The sequence below is a fragment of the Rhodnius prolixus genome, unplaced genomic scaffold, assembly GCF_049639745.1.
Source record: "Rhodnius prolixus isolate KJV_2025 unplaced genomic scaffold, Rpr scaffold_5, whole genome shotgun sequence".
Classification (NCBI taxonomy): domain Eukaryota; kingdom Metazoa; phylum Arthropoda; class Insecta; order Hemiptera; family Reduviidae; genus Rhodnius; species Rhodnius prolixus.
In genome coordinates, this window is record NW_027411624.1 from 22,073,178 (window position 1) to 22,094,224 (window position 21,047).

General features: G+C 35.7%; 1 long non-coding RNA gene across 1 annotated transcript in view; it reads right to left on the reverse strand.

The window, feature by feature from the left end:
• LOC141458533 (uncharacterized) overlaps positions 1 to 5,999 on the reverse strand; it is a 42,907-nt gene extending 36,908 nt beyond the window's left edge. The window contains exon 1 of the long non-coding RNA XR_012461045.1: positions 5,784 to 5,999. This is a non-coding gene — a long non-coding RNA (uncharacterized lncRNA). The remainder of the gene's footprint in view (positions 1 to 5,783) is intronic.
• Positions 6,000 to 21,047: the final 15,048 nt, after the last annotated feature.

Here is a 21,047-nt window from a genome sequence, read left to right on the forward strand (position 1 = left end):
TTCCTTCATCATTGCCTTTTGAAAGGGAAAAACCTAAATTCTAAGAAAGATATGTTAATTAATTTCCTTCATCATTGCCTTTTGAAAGGGAAAAAACCTAAATTCCAAGAAAGATATGTTAATCAATTTCCTTCATCATTGCCTTTCGAAAGGAAAAAAAAAACTTAAATTCCAAGAAAGATATGTTAGATATGTAATTCAAAGTGGATATGTTTTGTCTTAAATTTAAATTATTTAGAGATTTCACAGGTATTTTTTGCTATCAAATAAAGCATGAATTACAGCAAAATTCTTGGCTGATTGCAATAGTGCAATAGTGTGTTGGTGATGGTGAAAGCTGCAAGGAATGGCACTTGCGCACATCGCCGCAGGCAACTCCACTAGTGATTGCAACAATGGATTGAAAGAGAGCGCTTAGACAGCCCGATCTCCCGTCTTGTCCAACTCAATGTAACAGCCTGCGCGGCCCCTTTGCTACAACGTCTTCAGTGATTGAGAACCTCTTCTCCATCTTTACCAGCCCCTTCACACTTGGTCAGCATTACTTTTTTTTCCTCCCTTATAAAATAGACCACAACTTCTTGATCCTCTCATCCTACCATCGAGGCACGCAATTCTAGCACTAACTGGTCGGTATCCTTTTATCAGTATCACCGCAACAATGGAGGTATTTAATCCTGATTCAAGACCAGAAAGCGATAAGTGGTGCATCATCATCTCTACCAATATCTCCTTCCATTTGTCAATTATTTTTCTTATTGAATAAGTAAACTTTAGGAAAGATAACAATTTGTTTATAGAATACTTACAATTACTAAATTTCAAGAAAGATATGTTAATTAATTAGTTTCCTTCATCATTGCCTTTCGAAAGGAAAAAAACCTAAATTCCAAGAAAGATATGTTAATTAATTTCCTTTATCATTGCCTTTTGAAAGGAAAAAAACCTAAATTTCAAGAAAGATATGTTAACTAATTAGTTTCCTTCATCATTGCCTTTCGAAAGGGAAAAAACCTAAATTCCAAGAAAGATATGTTAATTAATTTCCTTCATCATTGCCTTTTGAAAGGAAAAAAACCTAAATTCCAAGAAAGATATGTTAATTAATTTCCTTCATCATTGCCTTTTGAAAGGAAAAAACCTAAATTCCAAGAAAGATATGTTAATTAATTTCCTTCATCATTGCCTTTTGAAAGGAAAAAACCTAAATTCCAAGAAAGATATGTTAATTAATTTCCTTCATCATTGCCTTTCGGAAGGAAAAAAACCTAAATTCCAAGAAAGATATGTTAATTAATTTCCTTCATCATTGCCTTTTGAAAGGAAAAAAAACCTAAATTCCAAGAAAGATATGTTAATTAATTTCCTTCATCATTGCCTTTCAAAGGGAAAAAACCTAAATTCCAAGAAAGATTTGTTAATTAATTTCCTTCATCATTGCAGTACAACTAATAAATGTTATGAATGGGGATAGATATCAGCATGATGTATACTCGTCCAGTGAAAAATCAACATTTCTCGGTGCCTCAGCCATCTTTAAGGATTTAACAAAAATTCAAGGTTAAAGGATCGATTCGCTACAAGAGGATTGGCCTTTTGAGATCTTGTTTTGGTGGACTTTGGTATAGAGAAATTTGGAAAGTTCTATTATAAATAGAATCTTGAGGCCTGTATGATTATGTTAGTTAAATTGCTGGCATAGAAAGGAGTGTTTGAAATTCGAAGAAGGATTTGTACAGTTCTGTAATCTGTCCATGTTGTGTCTTTTAATTGTAGTTTGAGGTTGTAAGTCCTTATCGGCGTAAAAAGAGGTAGATAGCCGACAATAATTCTTTAATGTTAGTTTAGATCGTTAATCAAGTCTGGACTTATTTAGTTCAATGCCTGGTATTAGAGTTCCAACTAAGTCTCTATTGTAAGAACAGTCAAAGGTACCGCTAAAATAGGTCTTTTATGAAAGAAGGCTGGTAGATGTGTTACTTGTTTGAGGGTAAAGTCCATGCATTCATTTGTCTACGCTAATCTTTAAACACCAATTGAAATCAATGGCTTCAGAGTCAGGAAAATGAAACTTAAGAGAACGCAAAGAGTGTTCAGGGGTCAATGTGTGTCTAGAGAGAATAGCAGCATCGTCGGCGAACGTAAATGTGAAGGTATAAAGAAGTCTGAAGGTATAAGACGGCTGTGTTTACTGAGTAGAGGTGCTAGAACCCTACGATATTGCTGCGTGCACAAAATGGAGACAGCAGACTTGCCATGGATGATTTGAAAATGTCTTTGTCAGTTAGGTAAAGATTTCTGGATGAGATAGTGGAGTGCTGGGTTCAACCGTTCATGCTATATTCAGTGGAATTCCTACGAGTCGAAAAATATTCAAGAAAATTTAAGAATTACATATAGTTATTTCGCTCGTGTAGTTGATGTTCAAAAGCAAATTTATCATCCATTGCTTTAACCAGGTGCTCATCTTGAACATTCCCCTTACTGGTTCGGTATCATTATCCAGAAAAAGCTTCAGATTAATCGGACTATAAAAGATCACCCGAATCAAGCTGAGCTAGCTTAATTTAGAATGGAATTCACGATAAGTAGAAATACAAAATGACTGTCCGTTCAAAATTTATGTTTAAAATTATTTTATAAAGTTCAAATCTTCTTTCAACAGATTGTTATGCTTGGAATTTAGTCAAGAATTTAAAAGAAGGCAAAGACAAAAATGAAAAATTCGATACGATCTTATCAACAAGCATGGTTGGATGAGAATATAGCAGCCAGCGGCCTATTATTTATAATATATGTTGCCTATACTTATATATATTAAATATATGCATTACTCATTAATCTTATATTCAAAGTTTATATCTGCCTGCGCGTTTTTCTAAGCCTTTTCTTCTATTTTGGAAGGTTTTTTGTTTTTGTTTTTTATTTTTAAAGTTCTGTTAAAATGTAAATTGTGTTGAGGTATTTTAAGAATTCTTTTGAACGTCACATGTTTTAGATTTTCGAATAAAATTATCTAAGAAATAAAATGAGATGGGAATGTGGAACGAATTTTCTAAACAAAGCAATGACTTGAAAAGAAAAAATAAAATAGAGTTCTCTTCATTATGTACGATGTTTTTTTAATATAGTTAGTAAGTAAAGAACGAAGACTGAAGTTGGAATGCAACCTCGTCTTAAAGAGTTAGTGAGTGACAATAGTTAAATTTGAATTTACTTTTACCAGAAAACGGGATGAACTCAAGCAGAATGTTTTGTAGCTAAGAATTGGAAGGGGATGTCTTACTCTCAAACCTCCCTGCGGACATCCATTCTTGCTCTGGCAAGCCTTCAGTAATTTGTCACTCTCTAAATAGAAAACTACGAAGATGTCTGTGTAAATGATTCTCTTTATAGTAACGCAAGACTGTAACAGCTATCTTATTGCTCAATACTAATTCAATTTTAATTATGTACTTAACTTTTTTTTTGTTTTGTATTAAATTTTTCAATCTTCAAAAAAGGAAAAAAAGAAGGCAGCTTTCTTTTGAAAGCTCATTTGACTTCCTGTTAACGCCATCGTTTCAGCTGTTAAAAGATTAAAGAAGACTGTCTTCAGTAAAATCGTTATTCCACTTTTTATTCTCTGTGATTAAGACCTGCAATTAAGTTTAGACAAATATTAAATGTGCCGATTAACTCTACATTTTGAAATATCTTAAATTTAAGTGTCAAAGCACTTGGTTCAGTCATAGCTTTCTGTATTTACGAGGGTCGTTTGAAAAGTCCGTGCAAAGTCAGAGAGATAGCACTACTGGCGCGTATCGAGGTTATGTTTAGTTAGTAGCATCTCTTGGAAGAACACAAACCAAGTTTCAGCCAGATCGGTCTATTTCTTTGTGTTTGGCATTCGTTTGAATCGAGGAAGTCGAGTGATTTTCAAAAAATGGACGAAAAAGAATTTCGTGTGTTGATTAAACACTACTTTATGAAAGGCAAAACGCCTCAGGAGACTAAAGAGAAGCTTGATAAACATTATGGTGACTCTGCACCTTCGATTAGAACAGTTTATAAGTGGTTTCAAAATTTTCGGAGTGGCCATATGGGCACAAGTGACGCTGAACGTTCTGGACGCCCTGTTGAGGTTACTACTCCAGAAATCATTGATAAAATCCATGATATGGTGATGGATGACAGAAGAGTGAAGGTGCGTGAGATTGCTAGTGCTGTGGGCATCTCGAATGAACGGGTACATAATATTTTGCATCAACATTTGGACATGACAAAGCTATCCGCAAGATGGGTGCCGCGATTGCTCACGCTTGACCAAAAACGAAATCGTGTGAAGTGTTGCAAGGACGGTTTGCAGCTGTTCCAGAAGAATCCGCAGGACTTTAAGCGTCGTTTCGTCACTGTGGATGAAACATGGATACATCACTACACTCCTGAGACCAAAGAACAATCTTTCGTCTTTTGGGATTCGCAAGGAATAGTCCTCATCGACTATCTGGAAAAGGGTAAAACTATTAAAGGTGCATATTATTCATCGTTATTGGATCGTTTGAAAACCGAGCTGCAAGAAAAACGCCCACGATTGGCCCACAAAAAAGTCCTTTTCCATCACGACAACGCACCAGCTCACACCTCAGCAGTTGTGGTCGCAAAATTAATGGAAATAGGGTTCCAACTCGTTTCACATCCCCCCTATTCTCCAGACTTGGCTCCCTCGGACTACTATTTGTTCCCCAATATGAAGAAATGGCTGGCGGGAAAAAGATTTTATTCAAACGAAGAGGTGATTGCAGAAACGAATGGCTGTTTTTCAGACTTGGACAAATCCTATTATTCGGAAGGGATCAACAAACTAGAGCAGCGTTGGACGAAGTGTATAAGCCTAAAAGGAGACTATGTTGAAAAATAAAAAAGCTTTACCCCAAAAAATTAAGTAGTTTTTATTTTTGCACGGACTTTTCAAACGACCCTCGTATAATAAATTTCACAAATAATAAAATATTAAAACCATTAAACGACAAATTTTGTTTGGCCATTGAATAAATAAATCATTTATTTCTGAAGCCATTTTGATCAACTTTATGCTCTAATGTTAATCGTTGCAATAATTCAACTAAAATTCATTAGAAGGCGCTGTGTGATAACAGTAAATTTATTGTAATTTATATTGTAAATGGAATTTAAAAAAAAAATGTGCATTATTTCATTGCATTTCTTCACTTTTTTTGATTTTTGGAGTTAATCGTGTTGTGCAGTGAACGGCTCATATGTCAAATGATAGAAATACATACGTATCTTTTGAGTAATGTGTTGAAAGAAAGACACTTGTTTCAGTGGTTACTGAATCTATATTTAGCTTTCTTTATTCGTCCTTACAGTTCTGGGGGCAAAAAAAATAGGTAAATTCTTTAAAAAACATAAAATTTGTCATCATTCTATCAACAGTATTAAGTGAATGTTTGATACTAAAAATAAAAAAAATGCTTTGAAAAGTACTCAAGTTATAGTACGCATAGTCAAAATTACAAATTTGATAAATTATAGTTTTTTTAATAGGCGCCACGGTAGCCGAGCGGTTAAGAGGCGAGACCTGTAAAGCTAATAATGTATTGTTGGTACTGGGTTCAATTCCCGGTCTTAGGCCTTGGATTTTATTTAATGGTTAATAAAAGAAATTTACAGTTAAGTATGTTTGCTAGTCGCCTCCGTCCATGATTTCATAGTTTGACGTAAAGCTCGCCTGAAAAAATAGGCAATTACTTTTCATTACTTTTTATAGTCTTTTAACTTACCAGTTGTCGAACTGCTTCTTTTCAAAGATGATTTGAAGTCTATTTCTGGTCAAATTCCCAGATTTTCATCCAGAATGTCGGCTGTGAAGTAGCTTTTGTACTCTTACGAGGGTCGTTTGAAAAGTCCGTGCAAAGTCAGAGAGATAGCACCATAGAGATAGAGTGGGCATCTCGAATGAACGGGTACATAATATTTCGCATCAACATTTGGACATGACAAAGCTATCCGCAAGATGGGTGCCGCGATTGCTCACGCTTGGCCAAAAACGAAATCATGTGAAGTGTTGCAAGGACGGTTTGCAGCTGTTCCAGAAGAATCCGCTGGACTTTAAGCGTCGTTTCGTCACTGTGGATGAAACATGGATACATCACTACACTCCTGAGACCAAAGAACAATCTAAACAATGGGTTACCAAGGGGGAATCTGCGCCAAAAAAGGCGAAGACCGTTCCTTCGGCCGGAAAGATTATGGCGACTGTCTTTTGGGATTCGCAAGGAATAATCCTCATCGACTATCTGGAAAATGGGTAAAACTATTACAGGTGCATATTATTCATCGTTATTGGATCGTTTGAAAACCGAGCTGCAAGAAAAACGCCCACGATTGGCCCACAAAAAAGTCCTTTTCCATCACGACAACGCACCAGCTCACACCTCAGCAGTTGTGGTCGCAAAATTAATGGAAATAGGGTTCCAACTCGTTTCACATCCCCCCTATTCTCCAGACTTGGCTCCCTCGGACTACTATTTGTTCCCCAATATGAAGAAATGGCTGGCGGGAAAAAGATTTTATTCAAACGAGGAGGTGATTGCAGAAACGAATGGCTATTTTTCAGACTTGGACAAATCCTATTATTCGGAAGGGATCAACAAACTAGAGCAGCGTTGGACGACGTGTATAAGCCTAAAAGGAGACTATGTTGAAAAATAAAAAAGGTTTACCCCCCAAAATTAAGTAGTTTTTATTTTTGAACGGACTTTTCAAACGAGCCTCGTAAGTAGCCCTAGAGATCACTTCTTGGATAGAGTTACACACATTACTGGGTCTTGTAGTGGACCGCTACCCGGTTAACTGCACTTGCCCATGCTAGAAGTAAGAATTTCTTTAGCTTATCTTGCTGCATAATTAAACGTATGTGCTTATTGGTTGCTAATGCAATTAATCGACACAACTGGTAAAAAAAATACTCTTACTTTAATTGCGTAAAATATTTTCAGTTCCATAATAATTAGAAAATAAAAGTAAACTTAATAATCACGCAATTAATAATTAGGAGAGAATTAAGTTAACGTAGAGTACCTAAATAAATATTAATAATAAGGGCAATGCATAAATTAACAAAGATTACAGTTAGCTTTTATACATTAAATTAAGAAAGAATAAATAAAAGAAATGATAAATGAGAATGTTGAATAAAGCCACAAAAATTAAGATAACGATTAAACTGCGACTGTATCGTTAGAGCACATGCAATTCTACAATTAATTGTTAAAGGACTGTCACCAATTCATAAAAAAAAAAATTTAAAAAACTTGATTTCGTTGGGTTTTTGTAAGACATAAATTTTTATTCATTAATTTTTATTAAGTAAATTTATTACCGTGATGTTATCACCAAAAGGGAAAACCAGAAAGTAGCGAATTTAAACATTTATATAAAAAGGCCTTTTATCGAATCTTCGCGTAGCAACGAGAAAAGTTAAGTTCTATCGAGTAAACTTATCAATTTCTCCAGTATCTGTAACCTTCTGTCGTCTACTCATTCCCGTTTACTCCATTTTGAAAATAATGTAGCAATAGGCACAAAGTTATCTCTGAGACAAAACCTGCGCTGAGGAAAATCTGCGAATGAATCTTAGAAATAGGGAGATTTGGATTTTTTAGAACAGTCAAGCGGCACTGAAGGCCCTCTCTTCCTTCAGAACTACATCAGACCTCTTCCTCGGTCTGGGAATGTAAAAAGGTCCTAGATCAACTGGATCGGCACAATAAAGTCCGGCTGGAGTGGGTGCTGGGCCATGTGGGGATTAAGGGTAATGAAATAGCTGATCAGTTGGCCAGGAATGGAGCTAGTATGTACTACCTTCATTGACCCGGAACCAGTCCTGGGGATCACCAAGGGTGCAGTTAGTGAGGCTCTCAGAGATTGCATCTAGAGAGAACATGAAAAGTACTGGGTAATGTTTCCTGGGGTCCCCTTGTTGTGCAAACAAAGAACCAAAGTGACTCTAGGTTTGGGCAGGAATCAGATCACTCTGATTACAGTCCTATTCATAGGGCACGGAAAGTTCAGGAAGCAGTTCTGTACAAGGTGGGGGCTTATTAGCTTGGAACCGATGTTGCAGATTGTGCCAAGAAGAGGAAGAAACGGCCTCTCACCTGTTATTTGATTGCGTTGCAATCGAGAGACTGCGCTATGATATCTTTGGTACCTTGAGACCAAAGGAGATTATAGCGCAGAAGGAACTGGTAGCGAAAGCTTTCAACCTTCTTAGAAGGGGAGGTTTCATCTAATAGACTTAAGGGAAGGCACAATAAGCCTCTGGTGGCTGCAGTGCCGTGGGGCATGAGTCCCGTCCCGCCGTTCAAATCTAATCTATCTCTGAGACAATCCTACAATCGCAGGATAACTTTACTGAAACAGTAAATTCTCCATATTTTCATTATCAGTTTTCTTCTTCTTTCGATTCTCCAGTGATTGCTCAGGCGTTCTTAATTGTGTTCAATAAAAGAAATAATGGCATACACAGAAGCAGTTAGTGGTTAACCTCTACTGCCGGAAAATATATAAAAACAAGAAAAATTTACGAATTCTGACTTGAACCCATCTGTTTTTTTCAGCGTTCTAAACATAATTCTATAATAAGTGAATAACAAATTAGTTTCTGTGAAATTGGCCAGCCTATACCAACGCTTTGCAGCCTAATAGGGATCTATTGCATGGCACCCTCTCATTGGAGCACTCAAATAATCCTGTCTGTTGGAACAGGATTAAGGAGTCTAAGAAAGGAAGCTGGGACAAAAAACATGGAGGCCTGAATTTTCCTTCATCCAAAGTGCCCCACAATTGACTAAAAATTCTTACCTTTCTGATTATCCTTTGACAAGCACGACTCAGTTTGTTGGCTTGATTTGGCCAGCAGTCGGTTTGTTTGGACGTAAGAGTATGAAAAAGGGTTTCTTTGTGTAAAATCGGGATTCACGTTGCGTAAAGGCACACTTTTTTTGCAGAACTAAAAACCCTTATTTAACTGGCTGTACAGTCCGAGGTGGACTTTGGCCTCCCTGACAATTCTTCTCCAAGTATCTCTGACTGGAGCTTTTCGTCTTCCATTCGATCACTCCGATTTTAGACAGATCATCTTCTACAGCATTTCCTTGGGCGTCCTTTTGCTGTTTCTAATTTTCCCTTTTCTCGCCATGATCATTGCCATCATAACCATCCATTTTCCCTCGAATTGCGGGTCTCAAAGCACATGGATTTATTTTTTTTTTCTACAAGATGGAGGAGTTGGCCTCCCATGCTTAACCTGCATCCCTGGAGGACTGTTGGCTATGATTTTAGGGTGCCCTCCCCTTTGAAAGTTACCTTCCTTTAGAGTTCTTCCTACCCCTTCACAGTAGACATTCTAACTTCTACAGGAGGCTGTGGTTATCTCTAGTGACAAGTTCGTCCCGCCACCTAGATGTAAAAACTTGGCAGTTAACACCAATTCTGACCAAAACTGGCCAGGCGCTCCGTCTACTTCGACTGTTTGCTGTTCCAGAACTCCGTAGGGATTGGTTACCCCAATCTTGGTCAGGATTGCTCAGCTTAACAGGGTCTTCCGCGTGAAGGTAAAACTGGAGTTATGGTGGAAAGGGTCTACTTGGCTCATTTTACACCCTTCGACTCTTCGTTCTTCATACTGACAATAAATATCCCACAAATGTATTTTTATTTCTTCCTCTTTCTGTCAAATCTGCAAGGTTATCCGTTGACATGTATTCACACCCTTTGCAGTCACCCATTATTCCATGAAAGTTTTCTACAAGCCCTTTTTCAAATTCCTAAAACACAGGGCAACACAAATAATACAAAAAAAATAAATAAGAATACAATAGTTATTTATTTAACAAGTGTGGAAAGTAGTACTTTTCCTCACGTGAGGCAGGGTTTGCACGCACGAGCGAGCGAAGCGATGCGAGTGCAAGTGCAAATTGCCGAGTGTGAGGAAAATACTTTACACTAGAGTTAAATATTATATTTTTTCTGCAACCATTTATTAACTAATAAAATTAAAAATTTCATTTTTACAGTCTACAAAAAGTAATTTATTTATTATAAACATTTATTGTTATATTACAATTATTTACATTACTTACGTATTTACATTACTTATTACATTTTCTGCTGTTTCTTTTATTGATGGAGGAGTGTTTTCTAAACAGGCATCACTAGAATCCATTTTAAATTTCTATAAGGTAACACTATAACCTTTTTAACTGTTATAATTAAAAATATCTAATTATTTATTAAAGTATTATTTTTATTTCTATATTCCTTTCAATTTTTATTTTATTTTTTAATATTCGTTTTTTAATTATTTAAATAAAATAAATTTAAATAAGCTTATTAGAGTTTTACAGAAAATATTTATGTTAATAACAAAACTTCTTATATCAAGGAAGCACAATAAAGTTTTTCCACTCACTTGAGCGGAAAGTGACACTAATGGGAATTTCCCCCCACTAGTGTGGGAAGTTGGGCATTACACAGCTGATTTTAATTGAGTAATGAGAACTTCCCTACATGGTTGCAGAAAAATATATTTTTAAATATAGTATGGATTAGTTGTTGACATATGTGGGCGGTAAAAGATGAAAAATAACCACAAAATACAGTACATCCAATCCTAGTTTGAGTGCGTTGAAAAAGTCCCCTGCAGGGCTACCAACAGTGGGCATGACTCTGGTAATATATTTCAGCAATATTAACCACACTGTTAAAGATTATGGGTGGCATAAAAACAAGAAAAAAAATAATAAAAAAAAAATAGAGATAGAAATAGTGGCAAACTGCTAAGTAGTTTAATTTAAGAGAAACTGTGAACGATTTGTCACCCTGACGAAGAACATAACGTCTTGGCTGGGATATCTAGTGTGGTGTACTTTGCTAAGATGTACCTATCTAACAGTGGTGCGACACTCACAACCCAATGTGCTCAAAGTGGTATGTTCAGTTTGAGATTAATGGCCAAGACACGCTTGATTTAGGTAGAACGATTTGTAAGTGTTCACAGACTCGTAGCACCAGGTTCTACAGTTCTGCTTAAGAATTATTTACATTAGCTCTACATACGTTATTACTCACCGGTTGTTTCTTTCAAATAGCTCTACCATATAAAATAGAGAGAAACGAACTATTTCTACCGTGTTAATAAATAACAGAAACGATTATTTTTAAATCTCCATCAATTAAAGAAAATAAAATAAGTACAAAAATCTTAGATGAACTCGGGACACGAATTTCTCTTACTACGTTTCTAATAAGACAAATGTGTATTACGAACAAGCTGACAATTTTCAAAATGGCTTCTCCTCTCTCTCTCCCCAAAAAAAAGTGGTCTGAAAAATTTTACTGTTTAAAACCTTTTTAAATGAATACAAACTTCAGGATAATTTTAAAAGATAATTTTAAAAAAAGTGTTTTAAACGAATTTCGCTGGATTTTTTTTTTTAAATTTATTTACTATTCACAATCTACAAAGAATAAAATTCGTAATAAGTGAATACGATAAAAGAAGTCTTCATGACTGGATCAACTTGAGGAGAGAAGCTGCCCACCGGCAACACTCTCGCTGGGGTTTCTTACATTACTGGAGATTGTCACGAGGCCAACAGCGTTTCACAATCGTCGTGGAGGACGATCTGGAATCGTTGTGGAGGCGAGATTTAGAACAAGAGGATTGGTACAGAATGGAAGAGAGTCAAAGAATTTTCTATACTTAGATTTGGATTCTTCAGTTATGTATGAGATATTGAGGTCGTTATGGAGGGTAGAGTTAGACACATAAAATGGAGAATTTGTAATCTGTCGGAGAATTTTTGATTGGAAGGACTGTATTCTTTGTGAATTGGAATGTTTGGCTGAAACCCACAGCTCAAGTCCGTAAGTCCAGATCGGTTTAAGTACACTGTTGTATATTAGTCGTTTATGTTCCAGTGGTAGTTTGGATTGTCTGCCAATTAATCGTAACAGTAATTTGTTTCGTCGGTTGAGTTCGAGTCTTTTCAGTTTAGTGTGTGGATTCCACGTTAATCTTTTGTCAATGTACATCCCAAGGTAGCGAACTAAATTAGCAGAAGGAAGAGGAATTGAGTTAAAATTTAAAGTAGGACAAGAATTACGACGCAGAGTAAAAGTTATCTGTTCGCACTTTTGAGTATTGAATTTGATTCTCCACTTTTTGGCCCAGTGGCGTCTGAGTTAGAAGAGAGAATAGCAGTATCGTCAGCGTAAGTGCAGAGCAGTGTGTTTGAGACAGTTGGTAGGTCAGATGTGTACACATTATAGAGAAGCGGGAAATATTTAAGGAAAGAAAAGTAGACCAACACCAGGATAACGAAACAATGAAATTTTTAAGTTTTTATTTCCGGCGCATCGACTACAAGAGGCCTTGGAATGTTACTATCATAATGAACGTAAGTTCCATCTAAGATTAATAAAAAATCAGAGAAATCATATTAGAGCATGAAAATACAGAAGTTTTCACTTACAAGAATCTAACAGTAATATAGAACATACTTACTTCGTATAATAGTAATAATGTGTATAACGAAAATTATACGATTAAGTTCTGGCTGCTATAGTAAATTTTTTAAGTAGAATTCGAATTGGTCAAGAAGATGGACTGCTGACCATGCTTTGGGTACATATGAATCATTGGTTGTAATATTAAGTATAAATTAATTAAAAATAAAACAATTATTATTATTATTAATTATTATTAACCATTAAATAAAACCTTATTCCTAGACCGGGAATCGAACCCAGTACCACAATACATATTAACTTTACAGGTCTCGCCTTTAACCGCTCGGCTACCGTGGCACCTGATGATGTCGCATTAATGTTCACTTATGTTTTCAAAGAATCATCGAATTTTCTCAAATTTTAGGAGGCTATTTTGGCTACAAGTTCTTGTGTTTTAATTTAAAGAATTGAGAGACTATCTGGTTGGACATTGTGGTGAGTATTTTGTAAATGATCTGAGGGATATACAAGGCGGGAAAAGCACGGAAATCCTAGCCCTTGGTACCTTCAAAGGATCTACATCCAAAGAAAATTTCGTGGAAATGCAGCCAATAAAGCTGTTAAAATAGCCTAACAAAAAAGGCGCCACGGTAGCCGAGCGGTTAAGAGGCGAGACCTGCAAAGCTAATATGCATTGTGGTACAGGGTTCGAGTCCCGGTCTTAAGCCTTAGATTTTATTTAATAGTTAATAAAAGAAATTTACAGTAATGTATGTCTGCTAGTCCTCTGTCCACCTGAAAAAATAGGCGATTACTTTACTTTAATTTTTTACTTTAGAATAGCCTAAAAAATGATGCAATTGGTTGATGTTAACCTGAAGACCAAGGCAGACAAAATGCTTTCTTGTATTAGCCACTCATGTAAATTTTACTACTCGTACATCATTATTCCAGCAAGGCCGAAAGGCAGTTTGAACGACCGTTGGCCTTTTTGAAGGATCTAAGTAAACAGACTGAGTAAATAATGCAGCATGTATGGGCCTCGACAAAGGGTAAGTAAGGTTTTGTTAGATAGAAGAGGAAACGGCTTTATGGTTTCCGCCAGTGTGAAGACCTAGGAGTCTTTGGCATTTAACCCTAATCAAACCAAGAGATGAAGAGGAACACCATTTTGGGGGAGCCCTTAACAGATCCATGGATCGTGGTGGAATATGCTAAATAACCAATCCTCACGGAATCAAATCTAATCCAAACTTACCAATTTTTAGATTAGTGCATTCCATATGTCCAGAATGCAAGCAACAGTTGGATTCATGTTTCTACACCGATTTAGGAGAATTAAACTCAGGAAATCTGGTCTTAGAGCTGCAATATTTTAAATAATGTAAAAATAATCGGTAAACACACAATTTTTTTTATAGCATGTTAGAGGGAAACTCATTAAATTGCTCCTAAATAGTGCTGCACGAGAAACGAGACAAATCTCGGTCTCGGTACTTGAGCAACCGAGACCGAGATCGAGACATCATACATATCTCGTCGAGAAATCTCGGTCTCGTCTTGGTTTTTCAAATATTAATTTTTAGAGACCTGCGACTCACTGACTGGGAAAACACACACTGCCCCCACCCCAACTGGGGCCGCTCCCTTGGCTTTTATACAGCGGACCGTTACAGGCTTCGGTCACTAAACTCCCAGAACAATCTAGCCCTTTCTTCTCCGGCTCAGGTTAAGTCTGGCCTTCTGGTAGTCAACATAATTGCCCAAAAAATGGAACACTATAAAACAATACACACAGATACCGCCACAGAAGTTAGGTTTTTCCGATGTTTTGTATTTAACGTTTTTGTTAATTGTTAATTTTGTTAACTGATTTTCTACATTAATCATTCTCTAAATTGTTTGTATTTTTGTATTTGTAATATCCAGGCCCTGAAGAAGGCAATATATTTGTCGAAACGTTGGCGAAAAAGACGAGTTCTTGTTTTTATTTGACCGATTCCTCGCCAGTACTAAATCCTTGATTTAGTAATTTACGGTCACGAAACCAATATATTCAAAAATAAAAATAAAAATAATTGGCCTACTGTTTGATGGCCATCTGTCCCGGATGCTAGAGAGAGATGGCTATCATGATAAACATAACTCAACGCGTACTTTTTGACAGTTTTAAAAGTTAGGATTCATTAATGTATATTGTACTTTCCTAATATGTAGAAAAACCACACTAACATTTCGACAATCATTCGCTGCAGCACGCAATATGCAACTATCATAAAATTTTTTGTTGAGACGATAATGTTTTTATTCTCTGAGTTAATTAATAACGTTTTGGCGCAGACCAAAATGAACTCACTGTAGTCAGACATGAACGTTCATCACTTGAGAAGTCACGCAGTGCCGTCGGACGACATTTCGGTTAAATTTCGGCTGTTGGCCATCTCTCCCGATTGGCCATCTCACCCGACTTTACCCTATAGAAAAAGAGAAAAAAAAATTCAAAGTTGGGTGTTTTTCAACGTTACGCTTTTTCGTGCAGTTTTTGACGATCAACCCTTATACAACTGTCCTACCGGACAGTTTTAATAATAACAATTTTTGAAAATATTATTAATAACAAACCATTTTTTTGTTCATTTTGATTGCCTCAGATATTAGGTTCATTTTTAATACTTAAACAAAAATTCAAAAAAAAAACGAGATATCTCGACGAGACCGAGACCGAGACTGCATAAAGTCTCGCCTCGTCTCGGTCTCGTGCAGCACTACTCCTAAATTATGGGGTCGACCCCATAATGTCCCTCTTTTAGGTGCGCCTGAGGTCAAGATCGATTGTAGCTACGATAGAATGTTTAAATAAAATCGATGGAGAATTTTTTTTGTTTTTGTTTGAGAAAAATTGGAAAAACCATTCTGTAAAACATTTTAGTTTATTTTGAGTAAAAATGCGGGACCCCTGAATTTTGTCTTTTGATAAAAGAAGACTATTTTTTTTTTTTATGATTTAAGGCGCGTCAACATCTAAGGTTATTGGCGCCCGGAGCTTTTTCAGTGCATTGCCGGCCTCCGGACAGTGTTCTCTCGTTACAGATAACACTGTCCATCACCGGACAGTGAGCTGTAAGAAGCTCCTAGGATGAGAAAATCTAAGGATCAGCGGCTGGATTCGAACCCGGGACCTCCGCATGGGAGTCGAGTACGCTAACAGCATAGCTAATCCCTTCCCTAAGAAGACTATTTTTTTTTTTTTTAATGATTTAAGGAGCGTCAACATCTAAGGTTATTGGCGCCTGTAGCTTTTTTCAGTGCATTGCCGGCCTCCGAACAGTGTTCTCTCGTTACAGATAACACTGTCCATCACCGGACAGTGAGCTGTAAGAAGCTCCTAGGATAAGAAAATCTAAGGATCAGCGGCTGGATTCGAACCCGGGACCTCCGCATGGGAGTCGAGTACGCTAACAGCATAGCTAATCCCTTCCCTAAGAAGACTATTTTTTTTTTTTTTAATGATTTAAGGAGCGTCAACATCTAAGGTTATTGGCGCCTGTAGCTTTTTTTCAGTGCATTGCCGGCCTCCGAACAGTGTTCTCTCGTTACAGATAACACTGTCCATCACCGGACAGTGAGCTGTAAGAAGCTCCTAGGAAGAGAAAATCTAAGGATCAGCGGCTGGATTCGAACCCGGGACCTCCGCATGGGAGTCGAGTACGCTAACAGCATAGCTAATCCCTTCCCTAAGAAGACTATTTTATTTATTTATTTAACACTGATACAAATTGACCTACATTTACATTTGTAAACATAATTATTAGAGTTCCAAATAATACTTAGTAAAAAATTAAAATTATCAAAAAACACTTCTCATAATCAAAAATTAAAATAACTTTCCAGTTAACAATAGACTTGTAGATAAAATAAAAAGAAATAATAATTGAATCTTAAAAGAAATTTGTATTTAGATTTGATCAAGTGACCTGTTTAATTAATACTGTAGTTAATTAAATGAAAGAAGACTAGCGAAGGAATATAAAAATTATTGACTATTAGGAAGAATTAGAATTATTAGTTATTTATTGTCTTTCTGCGCTCTAAATTCAATTTTAGATTTGTAACATTTATTTTTAAGAATCTGTTTTAATTTTAAGTAATAATAATAAAAGTAGAAATGCCCAAACATTCCGCTCTAGTCAATATTTATACAAAAATAAATCATAATAAATTTATTAGTTAAATGCTAGCGCTTTATTTACCATCACTAACTTATCATTATTCATTTTTGTTTGTGAGTATGTTGTTTGGTGTAAAAATACAGCAGTATAAGAAACTAATGCTTCTATTATTGACAAATGTGTTTTTGTGAACGACTGAGATAAGTTGAGTTTATACTTTTTCATTTCCTTTGAACTTCACTTTAATTTACTGTTAACCATTAAAGATTTGTTGTTTAAATATAGTCTGATTTATTATTGGCAGTTTTTTTTTTTACTTTGATAAATATAATTTATGCTGCTATAAAAGATTTTTTTTAAAGAGTAAATTTTTCCTTTTGTTAATATTGTATGTTTGATGAAAGATGGGGAAACTGCTTCTATTTTGTTTTTAAATCCCTAAATACAAGACTAGATAATAGATAAGAATAGATTCAGAGGAGAAAGTTTATAAGCTTATCGTCTAGTTCAGCGAATTGGATGCCAGTATAAATTTAAGACTTTTGCCAGGCAGATAAAATTGGTTTAACCATCATTTTTCATGTTCTGAACTATTCTTATAAACTTTTGTTATGTTTAGTTGGTCGGATCAAATTACATTTTGTCTCTTTATTGTCTTTACTAAAAGGCGCCACGGTAGCCGAGCGGGTTAAGAGGCGAGACCTGTAAAGCTAATATGCATTGTGGTACTGGGTTCGATTCCCGGTCTTGGCCTTGGATTTTATTTAATGGTTAAATGAGAAATACGTTTGCTATTCGCCTCCGTCCACGACATCTAGTAAATGGTAGTTGGACGTTAAGCTCCGCCTAATAAAATAGGCGATTACTTTACTTTACCTGTCTGTCTTTAATAAACTAATTGATCATGAGAAGAAACAAAACGAAAAATCCTTTAAAATTACTCGTAAAGAAAACTCACAAATATCAGTTAGAGAATATCGACAAGGTCTAAATTACCATTTTTTTAAAAAAAGAAATCTATTTTAATCTTGATCTTGAGCTGTATACAGCTTTAAAATATTTTATTCCTGGTTTCTGGTCTTTGTATTGTCTTTTGATGAAAGAAGACTACTAAAAGAATATAAAAATTATTGGCTATTAGAAAGTAGTTATTTATTGTCTTTCTGGGCTCTAAATTCAATTTTAGATTTGCAACATTTATTTTTAAGAATCTGTTTTATTCCAAATATGTTATGGATACCTCAGGAGGATGCCTTTCAGTAGATGGCCAGAGGATGTGAGGGAAGTGGAATTCTTTGACGAACAGAGGAATAGGGAGACCAGAAAAGAGTTTGGGAGGAGAAGATCGACTAGCAGATGGCTGGACGAGGCCTGCGAGAGGATTAGACTAGAGAGATTTAGACACAGGCGGTGATCTCTGTGGAAATCTATGGAGAGAAAATGCGGTTTCGATGGTCAAATTTATTATTTAAAATATTTTATTTTGACAGTGAAGGAACGAGCTCTACAGGCTCGGAAAATTGCGAGAATAATGCATCCGGGAGCTGTGCAAAAGAGTAATTCCTGCGGAAAACAGAAAAAAATCTTTTTCAATCAATTATAGAAGGGATTCACACGTATGAAGCAGACTACCACGTTCAGAGTCATTGAAAGGAAGTGGAAATGGATTTAATTGAGCAGATATAATCAGAAAATCAGCGATGAGGACCGTGAGAAAGGAGCTTAAGTGGTATGGACATCTCAGGAGTATGACTTCCAGTAGATGGCCAGAGGATGTAGGGGGAAGTGGAATCCTTTTGAGGAACAGAGGAAGACCAGCAAAGAGATGGGAGTAAGAAGATCGACTAGCAGATGGCTGGGCGAGCTCTGCGAGAGGATGATTGGTGTACTAGAGAGATTTAGACACAGGCGCTGATCTCTATAGAAATCCATGGAGAGAAAATCCGGTTTAAATAAGTACAAAAATAATTATATTTTGGATTCTCTTAAGGTTGAACAGCATGCCAGAGAATTGGAATAAATCCTACTGTTTACAATCTCCTGCATTCGTATTACTTTGTTCTAATAGCTTATTGGGTGATCATTTTAAATTATTTGCTTGCCTAGCGATATTTTTATCTGCACGAAGACTTTAACGCCCTCATTCATGTTGAAAATGCGGTTCGGTTCTTTGTACTAGATAATATCGCTAATTTTGATCCATATTATGATTATTATAACCCATACCGGTTTCGGATACATCAGCAGACGTAGAATAATTTGTTCAGTGTAAAGAATTCGACTTCGTTTTTTTTTATCCCTTTTAACTGTAAAGACTTTCAATTTTTCCTTTTTCCTAGAAGTGTACATCTTGAGGTTCTCACTGCCTTGTCCAGAACATCATCTGGGTCTTCAATTGGTTCTTCGAGGTAGAGTTAGGCTTGTAGATAATGGAGTAAGAAGGCTAATACAGATACGTAACTCCGGCTCTACAGAGTATCTCTCTTCTTAGGTAGGCCAACAGTTATCATCTTTATTCTTCTTATCCAGGCGCTTTCTTAGCTCGCTCTTCACAAATAAAGAGGAAAATTAGTTGGCTAGAAGATTCATCTTGTTGGGATAAAGCTTTTTTAGCTCCTACCTTTGCCTGGACATTAATAGCTGCTTCTTCGAAGATCCCACGGATAACTGGGAATCCTTAGACTACATATACCTTTCTTTATTGGCAGTCGCACTACTAGTCATTAAAGCCAGGTATTCTATTCTACGAGTACTTCTCGTACTTCAGATAAATCTGCCACTATTTATGTTTCAGCTTGAGGATCAACAAATATTATAGCCTTCAACAAGTCACTAGAAGTTGTCAAGGATATTGTCACAAATTGTTTTCATCCAAATCAGATTCTAACTTACCAACTGATCGTGACATTTCAATCATACCGCAAGCCGAAACTCCATTATGAATTCCTTTCTCCATGTTCTACATACAACGATGACGTTGAAGGAAATCGCTAAGTGATTCGTATACTGGTTTTCTACGCGGAGATACCAGGTTCTGATACAGCTGCTAAAGCTTAAAATATTTTTCTTTTTACTTAGGAGCTTCTGTCCGGTGATTGGCAAGAGAGAGATCGCTGTTCTGGATCCGGCAGTGCGCTGAAGAAAGCCAATAACCTCAGATGTTGACGCGCCTTAAATTATATACAAAAGAAGTGAGTTAATAAAGGAAATGTTTTATAAAATCAATAAGCTTTTTAGAAAATTATTTGTGCGTCTAAAATGATATATACAGCTTAATGAGAGGGAACATGTTGTATGTAAAAACATACAGAATGCATGAGGGATGCCAGGTGATAGGCATAAATATGTATTGCATATACAAGACAATAATGATAGTAATTAAATTAAGGCATGAATCATTCAACATTTATTTTGTATACTCATTTTTACTTTCCCTTTAAAATTTATTGTTAATAAAAATTATTATAATCGTATAGATTTCGCATTTTGAATTTTCGCAGGGGATTCCATTAGACATCTGAAGGCAGAATTTTCTCAAACCGATGTGAGCTAAGTAAGTGTCTGCATGCATCAGGCACCACTTGCGGGGAGAGTTGGTTAAAGGCCTAAGTTATCTAAAGCTCGACGCTGAAAGGCATAAGAGCCTAAGACAAAGAAGAAGAAGTTATTGTATTTAACCAGTTAACTGTTTATGACGAAGATATTCGCTATGAAAAACGTGTAAAATTTTGCGATATGACGAGTATATTCGTCATGCGTTTTCAGTAGTGACCATCGGCAGTTAATTTTGCAATTTTAGTTAAAACTAAAATATATTCTCGTAAATATATTTTTGGTTCCTATTTATGTTAATATAAATAAATGAATAAATGTACATGAAATAAATAACGAAAAAAATATAAAAGTTATTTCATTGCAGCGCAATTTCATATCAAACATACTCGTACTCTGGGTTTGACGAATATATACAGTGACTCCCATTAATATTGGGACAGTACATACAGAAGTTAAAAATTGACGAAAATTAAAAGTGGCACCCATTTATTCAAAATTTTATAAATTCATTTCATTTTATAATTACTATTAATTAAATAAAAACTAAATAAGTACATAAAAATGTTTTGGTAGATTAAAAAAATATATAATAATAAGAGCAAATTCTACCTCTCATAAATATTGGGACACTATTATAATTTATAGTTTGTCCAAGGTTTTGCCCGAATATTTATACAATTTGTAAATATATACCTTAAGCATATATTCAATATGAAATTAATAATTATATTAGTTTATATAAATCAAGCCAGGTGTAACATGTCGCGCAAAAATACAAATACAACGATTGAACAAAGAAATATT